The sequence below is a fragment of the Protopterus annectens genome, chromosome 3.part0 (assembly GCF_019279795.1).
Source record: "Protopterus annectens isolate FY-2018-M chromosome 3.part0, PAN1.0, whole genome shotgun sequence".
Lineage (NCBI taxonomy): Eukaryota > Metazoa > Chordata > Ceratodontiformes > Protopteridae > Protopterus > Protopterus annectens.
Genome location: NC_056731.1, coordinates 1,244,594,988 through 1,244,618,778, shown reverse-complemented (window position 1 = coordinate 1,244,618,778; position 23,791 = coordinate 1,244,594,988).

Below are 23,791 nucleotides of genomic sequence, written 5' to 3'. Positions count from 1 at the left end.
TATGACCACTCCAGGATATGACCTGTCAGGTAAGAAGAATACCACAAATGCAGGGGATACACAGCCAGTATAGTACCAAGTTGATGGACTGTTTACAAAGCTCCAGCAGGCAACCAGCTTTAGCCACATCTCTCAACTGGCCTTTTTGGGCAAGAATGTACATAGTTGGGCTCATAATATTAGTCTGTGCATCATACATCTTGTATTCCTCTGGTAAATCACTGTGATGATCTGAGGATGTCTTTTCACTAGGTACTGACAGAATGCAGTCAGACTTCAGATATATCATAAAAAATGTCTGCTAAAACAAACTCAGTACCTCTATGGCAGTCCTGTCTACTTTTGGGAGGTATGGTTTTAGCACACAAAACCCTAGACCAGAGTATAACTATCTGTGGAATGGAGTCCCGCCCTCACTGTAGAGGGTCATACTGGGCATGATCCTACACTTAAAGAATCACAGTCCATGTGTAAACCCAGATCAGCTTATATAAGTGTATTGTGCCTATATGTCAGTACATACAGACAGCTATGTACAGCTGAACTGTCTCTCCCAACAGATATCACACAGGAATACCTTCAGCTATCTGTAGGTGGCCCATATTTGATATGTCTGCATCTGGTGAGTGAGATACACATTCATATGTAAGAGCAACCGATAAAAATATATCAATCATACATTGGCAGAGACAGGTGGAGAGAGAGAGAGAGACAGACAGACAGACAGTGAGAGAGAGGGGGGATACAGACAGACAGAGAGTCATAGAAAAACAGAGACACACTGAAAGGCATAGAGAGATGTCCTGCTGCAGGCATTTACACAGCTTGTGTAACTACTGCCATGTGCCACTATGAAGGGAAGTTCCATTGCTTAACAGTACTGAGGTAGTGCTTGCAATCTGACATCACCTACTGTTTTGTGTGTGTGTGTGTGTGTGTGTTTTTGCAGGTAACAGTATAGTGAAACCTTGGCCAACAGAATCACACTTGGCATTGGCCTACATTAGAAGGCCTTCTGATGACACTCACCTTAGAAGTCACTTCAAATCCTCTGTAGCTCAGTAAGCTGTGTGGTGTGTTTAATAACTGCTTAATACTGTACTACAAGTAATGAAATAGGCAGATGTTCTAATCCCAGCACTAACTACTGTGTGTGTGTAAGTGAGAGAGAAGCACATCTCCTCTGTTGATGTGTTAGTTATATCATTTTGTAGCCTGTTGAACCCACTATGGTACCCACTGCCCTACTTTGGAAGGTCATCTGATGACACTCACCTTAGAAGTCCCTTTAGACCCTCTGTAGCCCAGTAAGCTCTGTGGTGCATGTAGTAACTGTGCAATACTGTAGTATAATTAATTAGATAGGTAGAGGTTCTAATCTCAACAGTGGCAACTGTGTGTGTGTGTGTGTGTGTGTGTGTATGAATGAGTCTGTGTGAGAAGCATATTCCTTGTGTGTGTGTGTTGATTATATCATTTTGAGGCTCTGTGGCGCATGTAGTAACTGCGTAATACTGTAGTACAAGTAACTAGATAGGTAGGGGTTCTAAGCTCAGCATTGGTTTCTTTGAGTGAGTGTGTGTGGCAACCATGCCATCTGTGTGTGTGTTGGTTATACCATTTCGAGGCCTGATCCACTCAGTATTTTATGACCACTGCTGCTACATGATGGTCACGTGTGAGGTTGTTATCTTCCTGAGTACCCAGGTCTCTCAACACAGGTTGTGTGCTTAATGGGTTGGCAGTCATGTGATATTCAGTAGGTGTTGTGCCTTTGCCAAATGGTATGAGGTTACCTTGTATGGAATGTAGTTTGATGCCATGAATGTGACACCAGTCAGTTGCTGTGTGACCCTCTTGCAGTATGTTTACATTGTTTGGGGAGTCACTGACAGCACCCAAGTGATAGTTGTTGGCAAACATGGTCAGCCACATGTCTGTCATCTTTAGCTGTACCTCTGACAAATAGTTGCAAAACAGTAGGGGTCCCAGGACAGATCCCTGGGGTACTCCAGTACTGACAGGTCTGGTATTGGAGGCGAGTGTGCCTATGTTGAGTTTGAAGGCACTGTCAGTCAGCAAGTTGGCCACCCACATGAGGAGACAATGATTTATGGCAAGTGCTGTCAGCTTTTTGATGTTGACCTGGTAGGGGATTTTGTCACAGGCCTTGGCCAACTCAAGTTAAGCTCCATATATTGACCTTCCCTCATACAGGGCCTTGGTGACAGCCTCCATCCAGTCACCTATGTACAACAGTCATGAACTGGCCTTGAGGACTCCGAACTGGGCAACCTCCAGTGCTTGCAGATTGCCTATGTCCTTGTTTATGGGATCCATAATAATACACTCCATGGCTTTACAGGTTGGAGTTGTCAGTGTAATGGGTTGATACTTTCCATGGTTAGTAGTGGCACCATGTTTGAGCAAGGGGATGGGAATGGCCATTATCCACTATGCTGGAATGAAGGCAGTATGCAGGCCATAGTTGAATAAGATGTTTATTGTTGAGAACATTTTTGTCCAGAGATGGCGTGGCATACCTCCTTTGTATGAGGTCCCATGAAAGCTGTGTGTTACCATGTTTGGGCCTGCAAGACTTGATCTATGGAGATGTCAGGTGCAGGACAACTATCATGGATGATGGAAGTGCCCTGTGGGGGAACGGTGGGTGGATTTTGCACTGCACCTATCTGCTAGCAGGTTGAATAAGTCAATGGGATCAGTGTATGTGATACTGTTAAGCAGTAATTCAGAACACACCTGGCCTTTGCCAAAGAGGTTCCTACTGGGAATGTTGCAGATTCAACTACAGGGTACTTGCTATTCATGCTATCATTTAGCAGCAGCTGTACCTGATATTATATGCCTCCAGTAAATCCATCAACATGTGTTTGGCTGTGTACTGATTCAGTGTGTGCATCACAGGCCATAGTGTGCTGTCAGTTAGCACATTATATGGAGAAGTAGTGCCACTGGTAGTCAGGATATGTCTTTAACAGGAGCTGTCATTCCCAAAAGTTGAAGGTGGACTACTGCTGCATTGCAGTGAATTGTATTTCAGTAAATCCTTGGACCTACACTTGGCAGGGCTGTGTGTTTACAGTGTTGTTAAATGACATCACTGAAGAGTATATTTATATAAATATCTAAGTTCCCCAGAACTGAGATGGCCTAGTGGTGCATTGCTTTAACTGCACTTCAGAAGGGTCTGGGTGCAATAGTTGGCAGTGCATTGTTCTGTCAATATTGTTACATGAGTTTACCGCAAAACATATTTTACAAAATCAATATTAATTCCCCCAAAGTCAGCTGGAATACTGCTGTGCTGCCATGACTATCATTCCGAAGGGCCTAGCCTCAATATGTGGCAGGGTATTTTTATATCAGGAATGTTACAAGACTTCACTGCAGTATATATTTCAAAAATGCAATTGCGTTCTCACTTTGCAGATGGCGTAGTGGTCTGTTGCTGTGAATATAATGTTGAAGGTCCTGGTTTCAAACCCTACCACGGCTGTGTTTTTCTATTACTGTTACCTGACTTTACTGTGGAATATATTTGAAAAATACTATTGAGCTCCTAGCTCCCAGATGGCCTAGTAGTATATTTTTGTGACTATAGTGTAAAGGGTCCTGGGTTCAAGGCCTGGCAGGGCCAGTTATTTTGTTGCTAGGCAGAGCAGTATGTGGATGACACAAGATGATTACAGCAGTTTGTAAGCAGTTGTAAGCAGGTTTGCGCCGAGCTAAGAAAAGCTAAGCAACACTTATGTCCACTTGGCTTTGCTTAGGTCCATTTACATCCACTTAAAACTGTGCTAATTTAAAAAAAAAAGAAAAGAAAAAAGAGAGAAAGGAAAGTGGTGAAATGGGGGCCAACAGGGGGAAAAACAGGATGAAAGGCAGCTAGGGATGTGCAGGACAGGTGCAGGAAAGGACCATAGCTCTCCATTTCTTCAGCAGAAACAGCTGATTTCAAAGTGGACAATTTGGAATTTAGAACCTCACACCCCACAGGAAGGGGTGTGGGTGACAGACAGTGATGATAATTAGCAGGCTAGAGTGTGTAATGGGACCATATATGGGGGTGAAATGCACAGCTATGTATGGGACGTAATTTTTTTTGGGACAGATGCCCTTTTTTTTAAGGTGAAGGTGGGATTTTGGGGAAGGATTGCAGGTAAGTGTGGGGAGGTATGTTTGGTAGGACAGATTGCATTTGCAGACAGACAAGACACAAGACAGGAGACAGGGTGTGTGTGTGACACATGTGAAGGGTAAACACCTTGGACGGGGATGGTGGTTGGGAATCCGATGCCCATGAGCCCCCCAGATGGTAGTAGTGGGACTAAAGTCCCCACCCATTGGCATTCACCACTGCACCTCAAGCTGTGCCAGTCTGCCCTCCATCTGGTGCAGTTGGACATCCAGCTCGGTCTGGAGGACATTGCGCATTATTTCATGTTGGGTGACAGGCTCTTCTCCATGCCTGCATGCAGGGGGAGGACAGGCCCCATTCTCTGCAGTAGTTCCACCTGAGGGTGGTGCAGGACCAGCAGAAGAGGGAGTTCTGGGATGGGTCCCAGACATGCTTAGACCCAGTGCCATGACCATATGGGGTGGGACAGGCAGATCTGCCAGGATCGGCCTACCCAATCATGCTATGGTATGAAAATTAACAAGGTGTATTGGTTAGTCATGAACAAAACATTTCAACATTAGTCAAAACAGCATGCATGGGTGTTTCAATTAACCCAGAACAATGGAATTGCATGGCAAACAGAACACATGCAGAAACAGAATGGGAGTCAAGATTGCAACAGCATGCCAGTTATATTTATGTCAATAGGCCAACAACAATGGTAATTCAACAAGGTATGTTAGTATGCACACATTTTAAAATATATTAACCAGACTGGAACACAGGTCCCAACAGTATGATTTGAGAAAAACATACCCGTATGAAATGTATAGGAATTATTGGAGCAGATGAGTTGTGGGGGAAGAGAAAACAATGCCATTAACAACTGCAGTCACTTATATTTCTCAATACAGCACTGCTCAATACTCTACAGTTCTGCCCTCACTTAACATCTACCTGGGGCATGCAGATACTGCAGCACATACACAACTGTTAATCTGTCGAGCAGGACTGCTATGGGGCAAGCTGTAACAACTCTAAGTACGTGGGTATAGGAGACTCGCACCTATCATACTTACAGATATGAGTAATAAGGTGTACCCTGTCATGCTGTTTTGTGAGTGTGCTTATTGCATACTTGTACTGTGATTTTATCTGGGTGCAGGTTAATTGGCAGCAATGGACACTATCTGTGACAGCGTGACACTTGAGAGGCTTGTATTGGCAAGACTGCATAGTGTAGATGGCTAGCCTGCTTTCATTTGTAGGAATGGGGCTGGTCATTGGAATATTTGTACACAGTTCATGACTATACCCTTCATACTACTTCTGCAAACATTTCTTTACCTGTCGGCCCTGTGGGGAAAATATATGTTCACAATAGATATTCAGGTTTACTGCTGTGTAACTAGAAAGCCGTGTTAGTACCAGTCCCTGGACTCAAACCATGGTGTGTGTGCAAAACAGAACTACAGTACTAGTCCTTATCAGACTGAGCTAGCGGGGAACTGGTATCTGCTGCTTGACTGATTTCAAACTAATACACACTTTTTTACACAGTCTATTTTTGCAGTCTCCACCTGTTAGTGTCTCATACTTGCCTGCAACTGCATTTTCATATTTGGGAGTACATACAGCTGAAATGCAAAGGTTAACACAAGGTAATGCTGCCGGGAACCCAGTACAACACATTACTAGTCAAGGTTCAGATCTTAGTAAAGAACATACTTCACATTTCATTTTGTCTGTTTTTACAGCTCCACATTATAAACTCTGCAGACAAACAGTGCTACATTGATTAACCTCAGTTACTGCATGCTGCCATAGACCTATGTGCTGTGCAGCAGCTACACATTTGTACTTTTCAAATACTTGACAAATGAATGACAACAGTTTGTGGTAGTAAGCTTTATTTGTTATACCAAAACAAAGCAGTTTCATAATCTCAGAAATTCGCATTCAGTATTACTGTGTAATCTGCAGAGGATGACTGCTTCTCATTTATTACTGTTACAGCAGCCCTGACATAGCACTTACTTAGCAGGTTGTTTCATACAAGATTATACATTCTAGTCTTCCTCTCCTCAATTGTACATTGTTTGCTACAAAACTGTGTATTACACAGCACCCGGCACTACTCACTTCTACCAATGGCAGCCTGAGACATGGCTTTAGTCAGTACAGTTAGAACACACTTATATATACAGACAGTACTAGCTTTACTCTTTCTGATTTATTACAGCACATATTGAGAATTGTTCTGTACTCACCAAACTCTCAGCGCAGCCTCATTAGGCATTGTTTATAGGCATCGATGTTAGCAGCCCTCCCGTTAAACAATGGACATTAAGCAAACCTGTACAGCAATACTCCAGATGGAATTTTCTAATAGAAATTAGTGAGTACTTACAAACATCCAGGGCATTCCCAGCTTGGGCTTCTTAGCTCCACTAGGACAAGTGCTCCCCCCTCCTATGCTTTAGATTGTCATAATGATGATGATGTATCTGCTCACCAGTTTGGGGGATTCCAGTAGCACTGGTGAGTTTGTGTGACATTTGGTCCCAGCCCTCTGCCTTGTATTTTGAGCCCTGGTACTGGCCCTGCAGCAATCTGGCATCATGGTCTTTCACAAGGAGTCCCACTGTGACCCTGGACTCCAGAATGACCCAGCACTGAGCCCGGAAGTGCACACCCTCTCCAACACATGTCATAGTTCCTGCTGTAATCGAACTCTAACAGGTAATGGCTGTATTCTTGCCTGTGCGGTTTAAATAAGGCCATTTTCCCACCCTTTGTCATCACTGGGCTATTTTCAAATTTGCTGAGCTATGCTTAGCAGTGTGCAAGCCCACTAAGCTGAGTTGAGCAGTGCTTAAAGTGGCAAGTGTTTTAGCAGTCCTTAGCAGTGCACAAACCCACTCAGCTGAGTTGAGCTGTGCTTAAAGAGACAAGCACTTATCACTGCACAAATCTGCTTAGCAATGCTTAAACCAGCTAAGCAGAGCTAACAATTGCTAAGGATTGCTGAAAAATAAATGCTTCAGCATTCCTTAGCTTGATTTAGCACTGCTGAGGCAGGCTTAACTTTGAGAAAGCAAAATTTTAATTTAAAAAAGAAAATCTTGCATAACTGTTAACATTTACATGACATGACAATGGCATTTTGGGTGTGCTGCACTACCATACTTGACAGATATTAATTAAAACATCATTCCAATTAATAAAAAGAAATATATAACTGATTCCCCATGTAAAATGTTATTGGCTTGTGTTGGGATTCGAACCATGCATCAACTGCATACAAAGCCAGAGCTCTAACCATTATGCTTGTCACTAGTGAGCATTTTGCTTTACATTTCTATTTAGCTCTGACAAGCTGTTTAAGCAGTGCTGAGCAAAGTACTTTGTTGCTCAGCTCTGCTTAAACTTCATGTAAGAAGTAAAAAAGATTATTACCACCATATTAATGTGCTATATTCAGATCAATATTACTTTATGTTCCCTACAGGTCCAACTTTCTGCTTACACAGTGGAGGTTGGAGTCAGGAGATTGGGACAGACATTTGGGTTTCAGACTTCATACCCTTCAGGGACTCCCTGCTACCTCAACAGCTGTTAATGTCCCTTTGTCCCCCCATTCTTTATGGCTTTCTACAGCTTTCTTGCTGTAGGAGGTTGAGGGTATGTGAGGCAGGCATCTGGGCATTCTGCAGACACCTGCCAATTGTGTGACATAGCCATACTGCTGTTTTGAAATGCAGGGGGTGTGTGACACTACCTGTTACACACCCCCTGCATTGATTTCCTGCTCTACTACTTATTTCAGTGTCCGCAGACACTGAAAGGACTTTTTTTTTGTCTTTCAGTGTCCACGGACACTGACATGCATTTAAAAAGTGCCGTATGGCACTTTCTGAGTGCAGGGGGCGTGTTCATAGTCAGTGCACTACTTACACATGCCCCCTGCACCCTTTCATGGTTCATGTCTGTGTAGCCTTAACAGCAGCATGCCTACATGAATATGCAAGGTGCACTGCTGTGGCTACATGGACATGAACCACTCTGTGCAGGAATAGCACTATTCTTGCATGAAGGTTAATGAATCCCAGGGAAAGTGTGTAAAAGTGCTTACAATGTATGTTTCTTACTGTGCATTTATTCCAAAAAGTTTATTGTGTGCAAAGTGTAACTATTTTTTGAAGTACAGTCAAAACACAGCATTGCAAAATGTTTCTTGTGCTAATTGTGTCCATTAGCAGAGTGCCACCATTACAGAGTGTTTTTTTGCACTGTAAAGAGTTATTTAGCAAAGTGCAGCCATTTTGGGAAAGTTTCAGTCTGCTGTGTACTGTTTATTCAGAAAGTGCAGTTACTTTGAAATATCTTTACTCTGTGCTTCTTCTGCCTAGTTTATTCACACAGTGCAGTTATTTTGAAATGTTTCTTAAACTAAGAGGTGATTTCATACAGCAAAGTAATTTCAAGAGTATTCTTGCGCCTGTGAGACTTATTTCACAAAGTTCAGTTATTCAAAGGCTTGTTGTGCTATTGGGCATAGTTACAAGTACTGGCATAACATTTTGGCGTATGTTTATGTGTGTGTGTGTGTGTGTGTGTGTGTGTGTGTGTGTGTGTGTGTGTGTGTGTGTGTGTGTGTGTTCATGAATAATTTCAAAAGCCTTCACTGGTATGTGTTAATATGGCAGAGGCATTTTGCAGACCAGGTCCACTTATATTTGATCAGAATATTGCAGAGAACTGGACAATATTTGAGCAAGAATACGATATTTTTATACAAGCAGCTTATTCTGATAAAGATGCATGCACCAGGGCATTCATTTTGATATACCTAGCTGGGTCAGAGGCCATTGAGAGTGTTCATTTGTATATGCACGAGCAGTACATGAAGTATATGAAGGAGAGGGGGAAACGTGTCATATTGTTGTACAGGCTGAATCAAGGGAAGACCCAGAGTGTTTGAAACACAAATTCTGGGAAATGTGCAACCCCCAGACAAACGTTACATCAGAAAGGCATTTGTTTTACACAAGAGATCAAAAGCAAGGGGAAACTGTTGCAGCTTATATTACTGACCTAAGGAACAAAGCTAAAATATGCAGGTTTTGTGACTTAAAAGATCAGTTAATAAAGGACAGGCTTGTGTGTGGTATTAATAGTGTTACAGTGAGAAAGATTTTGCTTCATGACAGTGATTTAATGCTGAGTAAAGCTATTGAGATACATGAAGTTACAGAAAGGCACACAAGTATGCTTGCAAGTGATAAGAGCATGGTTTTAGCAGTCTCCAGAACAAATGCACACAGCATGCAACATGTGGCTATCAGAAGCAAGCTTAAGCATGTGGCAACTGTAACCCCTGTGAGTGTGGCAGGTAAAACCCGTAGTTCTCCTGCAAGTTCCAAGACTAGTTCAGTGAGAAGGACATGCTCAGTGCAGTTCAAGGATGAGTCAGCAAAACCCAAATAAAGCTTTACTGCTAACTGTCACAATTGTTGTGCCAATCATGAGTCTAAAAGAGAAAAGGTACTTAGCATTTGGTCAACAATGCCAAAAGTGTAAAAAATAGAACCATTTTCAAAAGTTTTGAAAATCAAGTAAACCTCACACAGTTATAAATGGTCACTTAACTCATTACAACAAGTGCCACCTCCAGGTGCATCTGCAGTTAACTCCTACTGATGCCTCTAGGCATCAAATATTGCTTGTTCATATTTGCATCAATAATTCCAAAACAATGCTATGTACAAGGTTTTAAAAGATTTTGTCTTAAAGCGTACACAATAACAAATTCAGCTGCATTAATATTTGACCTCTGTCTGGTGCAGGTAAATAGATATTAACTGTTGTTTTTATGATATTAATTTTTATGGTTATAATTTTCACATTTTTCTAAATATCTGAACAAACAAGTAACACAGGCAGAACTCCTTTGCCTCATATGAAAGCTCTCAGATAAATAAAATGCTGCTGACAGAATGTTTATAAATTGAATGGTTGCTGAGACAGTGTAAGTTTACAAAATCTTACAAATGTGATAGATACTGTGTTTACTGTGACTTATAAAATTTGGTTTAAGACCTAGAATCTAAAGAATACTACTTCTATAAAAAGTTTGTGCTGAAGAGTTTGCCATTTATATTTCTTTCACCATCCCTATGGTTCCAGAGATATGAACATTTGTTTGAAATGTGAGGATATAATTTGATTCTGTCAAAAGGCTTTAGCTCCGCCCATTGGAAGTTACAGTGCAAACTTCCTGAGCTCCATTGGAGTGAATGAGTTAAAAAAGCAGGTTGATCATATAGAGAGCTGCAATCCTACTTTCTGAATAGATGGTGAATCAGTAATTGGTGAAAAGATTGATGCAGTGAATTTGCTGGCAAAGAATGAAGTGTTTTATACTGTCCAGATCAATGGTAAATCCACCAAGCTCAAAGTAGACACTGGTTCAAAGTGTAATGTTATGTCAGCAGATGCATTTGCTAAGGTGAGAGCTGATGAGCAACTTAATGCAGCCAGTTGTCTGAAACTTGTTGCTTATGGAGGTGAAGAAATTCAAACCAAAGGCTCAGTAGTGCTTTCATGTTATTTGGCTAAGAACTGCTGCAGTTTATTATTCTATGTAGTCCAAAGACATGTGCAGTCATTGTTGGGTCTCAGAGACACTTTGAGAATGAATTTGCTTTCCTTCACCAAAGAAGTTCATCATATAAGCACATGTCCTAGTTCCAATTTTAATGAAGCTATTTGTACAGAGTATGCTGATGTTTTCAGTGACAAGTTAGGCAATGTCCAAACTCCGAATGCTGTGTATTACAGTTGTGTATTCTATGAAGTTAGACCCAGAGTTCAGTTCAGTGGTCAGACCAACAAGAAAAACTCAAGGCTCAGTTGGATAAAATGGTGTAACAAGGTGTAATTTTTCAAGTTACAGAACCAACTTAATGGGTGTCATCCACGGTAGCAGCCCATAAAAAAGGCTCAGACAAAATCGGAATATGCATTGACCCAAGAGATTTAAACAAAGCATTAAAGAGACCTCATCATCCCATATGCACAATCAAGGAAGTCACAGCCTTAATACCAAATGCCACTGTTTTTTCTGTTTTGGATGCAAAAAGTTAATTTTGGCAAGTGTTGTTTGATCACAAATCTTCATTACTGACTACTTTCAATACACCATTTGGAAGATATAGATTCCTCAGAATGTCATTTGGAAGAAATTCTGCAAGTGAAGTCTTTCAGTGTGCAATGGAGCAAATGTTTTAGCGTTGTCCTTGTGCCATAATAGTAGATGATTTGTTGGTAGGAGACAACTGTGTAGCAGAGCATGACAGAATCCTTAAGAAAGTTCTAGACAGAGCATGTGAAGTGAACTTGAAGCTTAATCCACTAAAGTGCAAATTCAGGCTACCAGAAGTTACATATGTAGGTCATTTATTTACGGTTTGCTATCAAAATTTTGATTGCACTTCACCATTTCATCACATTGTTGACCCATTTACTCAAAATCCGAACTGCTGAACTGCCCAATTGCTGAAAACACCACAACCAGTGACAGTATCGACCACTCCAAACCTAAAACTGATTGCTAACATGGGTCAAGAAGGAGCAGAATTGTAGGGTCTGGAATAGTGGTGTTTGATGACACAGCATTCGGAGTTTGGACATTGCGTAACTTGTTTCAATGATGTGACATTCAAAATTTTGATGGGAAACCTTTATTTACTAGCACTGGCTTGCTACCAGACCCGGCCAAGCAAGCAGCCATTCTTCAGATGTCAGCACTAGATAATATTCAAGGTCTATAACATTTTCTTGGCATTGTCAACTATTTAGGCAAGTTTATACCAGACTTCAGTGAGTTGACAGCACCTTTGAGAAAGTTGATGCACACAAATGTTACATGGTCTTGGTTGGAAAAGCACCAGAGAACATTTGAAGACCTTAAGTAGAAAATTGCCACCCCACCTACATTAAGATACTATGACGTCAATATTCTAGTAACACTTTACTGTGATGCTTCAGAATTTGGTCTTGGCACAGTTATTCTTCAAGAAGGCAGACCAGTAGCCTGTGCATCTAGAACTCTAACCCAAACTGAAATGTAATAATGTTAAATTGAGAAAGAACTTTTGACAATAGTATTTGCATGTTCAAAGTTTCATGATGACATTTATGGTTGAGCTATTTATATTGAAACTGATCACCAACCTCTAGTTAGTATTTTAAAGAAGCCTATGTATTCAGATCCAGTGAGATTACAAAGAATGACGCTCAAATTGCAAAAGTACAACTTCAAAATGGTCTATACAAAAGGCAAACTTTTTCATCTGGCTGATACCTTATCTAGATTGCCCAGGAATACAATAGAACAACTTAATGCAAAGAATTTTGACTTTGATGCCATGGAAGTGTGTAATTTTTCTACCATGAGACTTAATGAGCTGAGAGATCATACAAAGACTTTTTTGCAAAACATCAACCACTACATTAATGTTGGATGGCCATCAAAACAATCTAGTGTACCATCTGAAGTGCAAACTTATTTTCCTTGCACAGATGAAATTTTGATGGAAGATGGCATTATTTTCAAAAGTCCTAAAATTGTTGCCCCTGCTTCCTTACAATGTGAATATATCCAGATTTTGCATTGTGGTCACCCAGGTTCCGAATCTACCAAAAGAAGGGCAAGAGGACTAGTATTTTGGCCTTCTCTAACAAAATATATTGATAAAGTACTTTCTTCTTGTTCAGTATGCAATAGTGCTAAACTACATTTGCAAAAAAGAACCACTTCATCTAAGTCTAGTTCCTGAATTACCTTGGTCAACAGTACCAGCTGATATATTCGAGTGGAACAATCAGCATTACTTAGTGCTTGTAGACTCTTATTCTAACAGGTTGAAGATCGATTTACTGAATGAATAAAAAGAGGCACTTGTGATATCCCATTGGCTCCTTAGCATTTTAAATAATTGTACCTTACTGATGATTTTTGTATTATATGATCTGAAGAAGCGGAGAGTATCCGTGAAAGCGCTTACCCTATCTATCTGGAATTAAAGGTGTTTATTACTTTTTGTTGTTCCTGGTTACTTATTTGGTATAGAGGTTTGGATTTTTTCTTTATAAGATCGATTTACTACCTAACTTAACATCCACTGCTGTTATCACCAAGTTAAAACATCATTTCTCAGTACATGGTAGTCTACACAACGTTGTTTCTGACAATGGCACCCAATTTGCCAGTCAGTCATTTCTGAAATTTGCAAAAGAATATAATTTTGTACATGTTACTAGTAGTGCAGAATACCTGCAGTCAAATGGACTAGCTGAACATGCAGTGCAGAGTGCAAAGCAATTACTAGAGAAGTCAAAGCAAGATAATACTAATGTATTTTTGAACTTAGTCTCAGAAACATAACCCATAACAATATATTTAGCTCGCCTGCTAAGAGACTTCTGTCTAGCCAACCCAGAACAACATTGCCCATCAGTTCAAGTTTGTTGAGGCCTAAAGCTAAGAACAACAGAACAATCAAAGTCCAACTGTTCAGAAAGTGTTCTTTCCAGAAGTCCAGATATGATAAATTGAGCAGATTTCTTCATCCATTGAAAGAAGAGATTGACAGTGAGGATGTAAATGGTGAAAGGTTTTGACCAGGTTGGTCAAGTAACAGGTATATGTGTCAAGCCAAGATGCTACTTCATAGAATCTGAAGGTGTAGAGTACAGGAGAATTCACAGACATCTTCCTGTATCAGAATCAATATTGCAACATTGTTCCTGTGATATACACTATTTATTTATTTTTTTATTTTACATTTGCTGACCGGGCTAGTCCAACTGGATATATGTCCATTTTCATTAGAGGCTCGGGGAGAAAAGCTCCGCTTTTAAACTAGATAAAATAAAGACAATACAAAAAAAACCACAATACAAAAAAGGATACATGCAATATGTAAAGTAAATAAAAATTTCTCCATCAGCTTAGGTTATATAGAAACTAAAAATAAACAGATTGTGAGTAGTAGGTTAATAAGGTAGAATGCAGTATTATGACCAAGAGAAAGGGATAGATCATTCAATATTAGTATAAAGGGTAAGAATGTGTCTTTGAAATGCTATAAAAAGGTTATGAAAGGTGAATAAAAAGGTAATGTAAGGTGTAAAACACAGGATAGATGGTGAAATTTTGGAGGACAGGGAAGTAGGAGAAAAATCTGGAGGGTAAGTACAAGAGGAAGTAATTATAGTCAAAGTGGAAGAAATAGAAAGGTTTGTGTATGAGGTGGGAAGATAAGAATTCACAGAGGAATGAATAAGTAGTAAGGAGCATGCCCAGTGATAGCATGTTGGGAATAAGATACTAGGATGGGGAAGAGTGAGTAATTGCTGTTATACTTCAAAGTGGGTAAGGAGGAGAGATATAGAAAAGGTCATGGTGGGGGGGGGGGTTAGTCTGGGTTAGTACAAGGACAAAGCCATTGTGATTTTAAGTGAATTTTTAGTTGATTTTTAAAGAGAGGTAATGATGAAAGAGATGTAAGATTGGTGGGAAGTATGTTCCAAACCTTCCCCACAGAATTAGAGAAAAGAGAATCACCTGCCTTGTTGTGGGATTTCAGGGTGGTAATCAGTAGTTTATTTGCTGAGCGAAGGTTAGAAAGGTTTGTGTAGGGGGAGATAAGGCTACTGAGAATAGAAGTCTTACTAGGTTGATATAGTATTTTATGAGTAATGGAGAGTTGTTGTAATTTTAGCTGGTTATTTAGTTCAAGCCATCCTAGAAGTTTTAGGTTTCTTTAGATCTTAGAGCAATCCAGATGATGTTCCTGCTGTAGAACATGTCTTATCTTCTACGTCCATTCCTGATGATGTTCCCGATGTCCCCAAAGTTAAACATTCAGCAGGGATAGTCCCAGTTGCTAGACCTAGTTCTAATTTCTATGTCACACAATTTGGTCATATTTCCAGACCTAGTGTGAAACACACAGCATCCTGGACATGATTGTCTGTATGTATTTAGTTCTGTATAACTGCATGACAAGTAATTATTTTTGTATTAATTGCATGTCAGTTGATGTTGTCAATAATGCATGACTATTTCTCTAAGAGGGAGGATGTAGAATAGTGTGTGCGTGTTGTACCTTTAAGAAGTGTTTCATGGGCAGCCCATGCATATAATTGGCAAGCACATGCTAGCTTCAGTGCTTTTTTGTGAGTGCAGTCAGAGAGTAAACATGTATGAATGTGATAGCTAGTTTGTTTACAAGTTTACCTAAGTTAAAGTTATTAAGCCTCAATCCTGATGTGTTTGTACATAATAAAGCTGCTTGAACAGAACTCACTTATGTTCATCTGCTGTATCCTGACCAGACGAGTGACGTATGTGTAAGCTCTGAATATACCCAATGGTTCAAAGATTTCCTGATCAGCTGGACTTTCACAGTTAAAATTGGGCTGTTTTATCAAATACAACATTCTCTGTTTCAGAGGTTCCTCAGGGATCAGTTCTTGCACCTATACTATTCGCCATTTCTTATAAATAAACTGCCTCTTGACCTACCTTATCTACAACTCTTCCTTTATGCCAATGACATGGCTATCTACAAATACAACCCTTCTTATGACATCATCCAAAATCAACTTCAAGCTGACCTTCTTCAGTTAAACAGTTGGCTTTTTTTTCTAAAAAACAATGTCTCAGCCATAAAAAAACAAGTATTTGATGCTGGCACAAAGAAAAGACTTACTAAAGCCACTAACCCTCTCCATATTAAAGAACATGACAAGAACCTAACTGAATCCATCAAATCATTTAGATATCACAACAACCTAACTGAATCCATCAAATCATTTAGATATCACAACAACCTAAATGAATCTACTACATAATTTAGGTATCTTTTCATTTGACCATTCAGTCAAATTCTGAAACCACATTCGGAAAATCAGATCCAAAGTCAATTACCTCCTTTTCTGGGCTCAGAAGATATCTAATTTCCTCCCACAGCCTGCTAGAACCACCTTAGGCAAAGGTGGCCTGCTTGCACAACTAGAGTATGGCCTTTCCCTGTTGTCACTGCCTTAAACACACACACACACACGCACACACACACACACACACACACACACACACACACACACACACACACACACACACACACACACACACACACACACACTTTAAAATCTCTTTCTAATTTGTTATTTCATCACCAACTCTCCTCTGTGTGTACATTACTGCAACTCCTTGGAAAAGGCAAGCTGGCTTCCCAGTCAAGGCAGAGCTATCTCTTTCTTGGCTCCCTTCTCTTCAAACTCCTATTCCAAGGTACACCATCCTGCCTAACTGCGAGACTAACTACATCTAACCCACACTACAATCTAAGAAGCCAGTCCACTAATGGCCTTATGCTGATAAATACATCCACCAAGCTTCTTTCCACAAACCACAGCTTCTCTGTTCTTTCTACCAGACTGTGGCAGTCTTTGTCTCCTGAACTTTGAGACTACAAACAGTTCAAATGTCAGCTCAAACAATATTTAAATGAACAATACAGGTGCACATGTCAGAACACAGGCCATGCCACCTAACTTCCATGGTTGCATTATTATATTCATCTCAGAAAACCTTGGTTGCTTTAACCTCCTAACCGCTTCAGTTTATAAACTCATACCCACTGCTTCCCTAACTGCCCTATCCATTCCCCACTATATACCTAACATCCACTTCCCCTGTTAATAGCGCTTCTATTGCAGACGTATTTTACAATTTCTACTGTCCTCATTGCAAATATGTCCCTCCATACTAACATCGCATAAGTCCCAGTCTTATACTTCACTGCTGTTACTCTAACTATCATGTGATATCTTACTTTATATTATATTCCTACCTGTACTTCCTAACAAAAAAAGAGTATTATTATTATTATCTTGCAATTATATTTCCTATACTCATTGAAAATGTATTTTCCACTATCATGTATGTAACTTGCTTATCTTTTTATATTTTCTGTGCTCATTGAAAATGTATTTTCCATCATGTATGCAATGTGCTTATCTTTTCACCATCACTATGTTATTGTCTAATACTTGTCTTGGAGCTTTTCTCCCTGGGTCTCCACTGAAAACGGGTCCCAGGCCCAGTCAGACACTACCCAGTAAACAAATGTAAATAAATAAATAACTGTAAATAATATTTCCATTCTTTTGGCTAGGCCACATTTACCTCACCTAAAACACCTGTATTATGCATTGTATACACATGATCCTACTTCCTTTTAAACCTTCTTGCAAATCTGCATACATTTTTTACATCTGTGTTATGTTGTGTCATGTTACTATACTGTATACTTTAGTTATAGCTTTAATGTTTCTTTACTGTTGTTACTTTGTATGTAACTCGGGCTGAGCCTACAAATGGTCATATCTGATCAGTGCTCTACCACAGTTTGTTTCTTTCTTTCGGCTTTTCCCGGTTAGGGGTCGCCACAGGGGAACTCCAGTCCGCTAATGATTGACAGTAGATTTTGACGTGCTGGCTTGCCGGGCCTAACGCACAACCTTCAATGAAGGAACGCCCATTCACGCATGTCGCCACACAGAAGACGGTCTAAGTAAACAAAATAAAATAAAATAAATACATTAAATAAATCAGGCTCAGTACAGGGATAGGGCTTTGAGATAGTCAGCATAGGACATGTTGTTTATACCCTATATTCCTTTTGTAAAGACTCTATGTGGATGCACCAGTTGTTGCTTATGCCTTGTCAGGTACATACCAAATGGGATGTTATACTCAATGACTGGCCTGATGAGGGCCAAGTCCAGTGGAAAAATTATGTCCTCGGACCTAGATGCCATACCCTTGCGTATACATTGCACAATCCAGAATGATTTCCTTACTGCCATAGACACATGATGGTCAAAGGCCAGGTTACTCTCTACATGTATTCCCAAATCCTTGATAACTGGGTCTACTCTTAGGGGAGTATTATCATTATGGTAGTTTACAGTGGTAACTGTCTTTCCAGTGGATACTATTATGCATTTCTTGACACTGAGATTTAGACCATGGCTCTGGCACCAGTTATTAGTTTGTGTCAGGCCTTGTTGTAATATTTTATGACTGTTCTTAGTTTACAGTCATCTGCAGTCTTGGTCAGCCAGAGGCTCTTGACATTGGCCATGACTTTGGAAAAGTAGGTGCCAAAAAGAACAGTCCATCATCAGCTTATGAAAGGGACTTGTTGCCATATTATCCCAGCTTTATGCAAACCATTGGTATAATACAGCATATTAGTGAAGTATCCCTTCATTCAAGTACCAAATGATGTATTTTACTTCAGTCACAGCAAAGTCCAATGAACAGTGACAATGTAATATAGAGAGATGAAAGGAACCGATATACACTACATCTTAGCTAAATTAAATGGTGACACAAAGGCATAAAGTTCAGAAAAAGTATTTTTTAATCTCATTAAACAATATACAGTTGAAGTACATTTTATGTCATATACTTCTTTAGAACTATTATTATCATGGTAGGTTCCAGGTCCCAGCTGCAGCCCATGTACAGTGTGCTCACCAACAAATCACTTCACAGTGCTGTTTCCCCCCACTTAACAGTGATCTTCCACATCAGAGCTTCCATCAGAACTTCCCTTGCTGCCTGAATAACTAAGAAAAACAAAAAAAAAACTTTAACAGAAAAGCTGCATCAACCTGAAAGCACACTCGTCAGCAACTCACTTCACAGTGCTGCTTACCCCCACTTAACAGTGATCTCCCACATCAGAGCTTCCCTCAGAACTTCCCTCGCTGCCTGAATAGCTAAAGGAAAACAAAAAAAACTTTAACAATAGAAATGCTGCATCAACCCAGAAGCACACTCAACAGCAAAGTAACTGTTGCTTCTAATATTAACTGCTAAACTGTAGTGTACTTGGCTTGCACACTGGCTGAGGATGTCTTATTCTTTGCCCCCCGTTCCCCCAACCTGAACCTCTCTATTTTTTTACTTTTTGCAGCCTTCTGCTCTCTCAAATTTAAGTTGTGATGACCACTTAACTGATCCTGGAAGTAACAACTCTAAGCTGAATGGGCTATATTGGGCTGCCAAAGTACTGCCGAAAGCTGCCTCTTTTGAAATATTATGTGCACTAACCTTCAGTCGGCAAAGTCAAACAGATAGTTTTTTCCTAGTCTTGTCCTGCTGCTGTGCATATTGTTCACCAGGTTGCCACCCACTCTGTTCACCCTTGCTATGCTCTAGCTCAATTCGCTCCCTACTGCCAAATCCCACCCATTCCCACTACTCCTACATTTATACTTACATAATCTCTTCCTTCATCCTATTTCCTCCAAGCAGACTTCCCTCCATACTTGGCCTTATTCTACCAACCACCACCCAACCCTCTCACATTACAATATACTCACACCTGATTACCTTCTTCCCCCACACCTTATACTTTCAACAATACAACTCTTCATACCTAACAAAATCTAAAACATGCACCTTCATCAAACAATATTACTAGTAGCTACAGTAACCACTACATTAATAATACTTACACTTGCAAGATCTCTCTCTTCTCTCACTCCAAAAACAACTATCCCACAGATACCTATACTCCTAGCTACCAGTCACACCATCAAAGCTTTACAGATATCTGCCCACAACTATTTTATACAACTTGCCCTACTACTCAGAATCTAAACTCTTAGTCTCCACATATAGTAAACCTCACCCTATACCATGTACACCTACCTCCAATAAAAAAACTAGTAAACATATTCTCTTATCTAATCACTTTCTTGTCACAGTTTGATGACATCCTCCCTAACCCTGACCCAAATACTAGTCAACCCAAAAAACAAATAAAAAAAAAACGAAATATCACGACCCTTAACATTAGAAGCCTAGGCAACAAAATATACTCTCTGCAAGCTTGGATAAATCAATACAAACCTGACTTGCTAGCTATTACTAAAACATGGCTAAAGCCAAACATTCAAGGCTTTGAATTCTTACCACCAAACTACAACATAGCGAGATTAGATAGAAACCATAAAAGAGGTGGAGGCATAGCACTACTCTATCCCAGCAACCTCAGTATTACACCATATACTAACAATATCCCTATGTTTTCCACTGCAGAATTACTAATATCCTTCTAAAATCTCAGTGACACCAAGCGAATCTATATCATTGTTGTCTACGTTCCCTCAGATCAAAATAGTCCTATCTTAGAAGACATTCTATCTTACATCTCAACTGCCAACAAATAACATCAACCTATACATTTTTTCTCAACTCATTACTGCTACCTGACATTACCTGCTATACAATATTATGTTGTCTACAATATTCAATCTTGGATAGTGTGTACTACCTGTTTATTGCTTAATATTTAATCAGCCTAATTTCCTTAGCAGAAATAATTGTAATTTTGATTTGCTGTGCTACTCTATTCTTTAGAAACTGTATTTATCTGATTGGCTTTCTGGATACTGAATTTTGTGTACCTGCTTGTTCACTACTAGGTCCCTGAGTCTATTAATTTTTGTTCTGAGATGACTTAGTCATATAGTGCTGCTTTATGATGTTACTCACTGCATTTTACTATTACAGTATTAGTAAGTGATTAGTACTGGGTCTTGTTACTCACCGTTTTTAGCTATTACAACAATAATAAGTGTTTAATACTGGGTTTTGTATATCACCTACACGTGCTTAGATATGACTAGACATTATTATGAGCCTGTTGGCATCTAGACTTAGAGTAATATTCCTAAGCTTTGCATTGCTTTTCTTAGTAAGATTTAATGTGTAAATGATTTTTATTAATATATTTGTCTAACTTCCTAAATTATCTTTGTCTAATTGCTGCATGCATAGCTGTCTTGATTACTTAATTTACTCTTTTCTCCTCTCTAAACCTACCCAGCTTTCAACCTCTAAACCTGCTGTTGACTGGTGAATCTACCTGCCTGCCCTATAAGGACCCCTCTCAAAACAAAAGAAAGCCATTCCATCTGCAAGGAAGTTACAAGCCTACATTCAAAACCCTTCCATCTATAGAAACAGTGAAAGTATGTGTCTCCTCTCATACAGGCTCTGAAGATGAATTGTATATTTTTAAAAGAATACAAAGAAATATTTGTAGTCCAGTTTGCTGTGTGAAACCTCCCTCCTGAACCAGTTACCCAGCAGCCATATCCCCCTCCTACCCCATAATAAGCTTCTCTGCTTTAACATTGTTTACTCCAGCTGAGTCCTACTTCTTCTTTTTCTCTATTTTAGTGCTGCCTGTAGTTTTAACCTTTGACCACTAAGCTCTGTAATTTCTTCTAAATCCCACCTCACTTGTATTTCTTGTAGTCCACCCTGCACCTTCTTCAGTGTATCTGACTCTACTCTATCTTGTCCCTCTCCTTCCTTCTGTAGTCTTTAGCCCAGTCCTATATATCTTGCCACTGTTTATCTTAAACTTGTGTTACCTCTTACCTGGAACTTCTAACTGCTCTACTATAATCTTCTGGTCACAGATTGACCCTGGGACCTCTTCCTTTACTTGCTCTAACCTGCTCCGTTCGCCTTGCAGGCTCACTCCACTCCCCTACCCTACCCCCAAATCCCACCCTTCCCCACTACATCTCAACTTATACCTCCTTAGCCACATCCCCACTCTGTGTCAACCTATGGACTACCCTATCTTATTACATACTTAACACTTAACTCCTAATTACTTAGTACCTCCCTTTATCTAACCCTCTCTATACAACCTCACCAATTACATTTCCTTGCTACTCAATTTTTCATCCCACTGCCTTAGCTTTCCTTTCACCTTAACACGCTTATCACTGCCATACATAGACTCTTTTACTTGCTCTCCTTTTTTATAATTCTTCCCTCTCTACTTATATCACATATCCTCACCAGCAATGAATACATAAACCATACTAGTTTTCAACATCCCTTAAAATAAACAACTCCTCTCTCCCTTTCATCTCCACCAATTCATTGTAACACAACATTTTCATCATTCTACCTTCTACCTCACTTTCATAGATTAACCCACATTAGGTACCTCCAACTGAGAAAACCTTACTGTAATGTTTCCAAATTCTTAAAACACTCACATACTCCACAGCAACACCTATTTCTACATGGGGACATTCATCCTAATCCAGGCCCAGAAAACACCATCACTAATTCCCAACCATTCCATACCACCTCTGAAACCCCAATTAGTGACCCCAACTCTCTTCTCATAGCTCACTTCAACATACATAGTTTAAACAAGAAAATTACACAGCTGCATGCACTATTAGGTTTATATTCTTTTGACATCCTATGTCGAACAGAGACTTGGCTCAAGCCAGTAATTAGCAACAATGATATAATACCACCTGAATATAATATCCTGAGGTGAGATTGTCTAAACAAAAAAGGCAGTGGGGTAGCAATATTGTATAAATCTGAATTACAAATTACTATATTGGATACTCAACCTCCCACTCCTAGCAATGCTGAGATCTTAATCACTAAGTTCCAGATTAATACAAATAAATCCTTATACATTATCTGTGCCTATATCCCTCCAGGTAATAACAGTAATACTCTTGAAAATTCACTTAGCTGGTTGTCCACATCCTTCCCACAAGAAACAATACTCCTTGGAGATTTTAATATCTATTGGTATTGCTGTACTTCAGCCAATCCTACTACTCACATAAACCTTTATGGCTTCTATCAAACCATCACCTCTACTACCAGAAACCACAAACCTAGCAATAAAAAGTACCCTAGACTGGTTATTAGTTAATAGTAATCCTCTCCTATATAAAACAGGTACATTGCCTGATGATATTAGTGACCACTCTCTTACCTTTATAACTAGACAAAAGACCACTATTCCCAACCAAACTACCTTTAGGACTACCCGGAATAAGAAAAATCTAAACCCAGACAGCTACCTAGCTGAGCTTAAAGCTTGCAACTGGTCACCCCTAAAATGCCTACCTCTTGATGAAGCAGTGTCATACTTTAATTCCAAATTCCTGCTAATTCTTGACTGCCATGCTCCCTCTCATACAGTGAGGACCAGGAACAAACCTGCTCCTTGGCTCTCCAAAGAGACCAGGCACAAAATGCTACAGAGAAATAAAATGTGGTCCAAATGGAAATATACAAAAGACCCTATAGACCATCAAAACTTAGACAGCTTAGAAACACTACTAAAAAACTAACTATTCTTGACAAAAAAAACTATTACCGTAAACTCCAACAAACCCAACCACATAATCCACAAATTTTCTGGTCAGGCATCAACAGGCTACTTCATCCAGGTCACTCCAAAACTCCAACCCCATCTAACTTGATTCAAAACACTCCCATCCAAATCGCAGACACATTTAACAGATTTTTCTCGGAATCATTTAAATCACTAGCAAATACCTTATCCCCAGCTAGCACCACTATACCACCCTCAATAACTAATAATCCTCCTGCATTTATTCTACAACCAGTGCCAACATCACTCATCCATACGCTTCTCCAAAAACTTAAACCTTGTACTCCATCAGCTGACCTCCTCCCAGCTGAATATC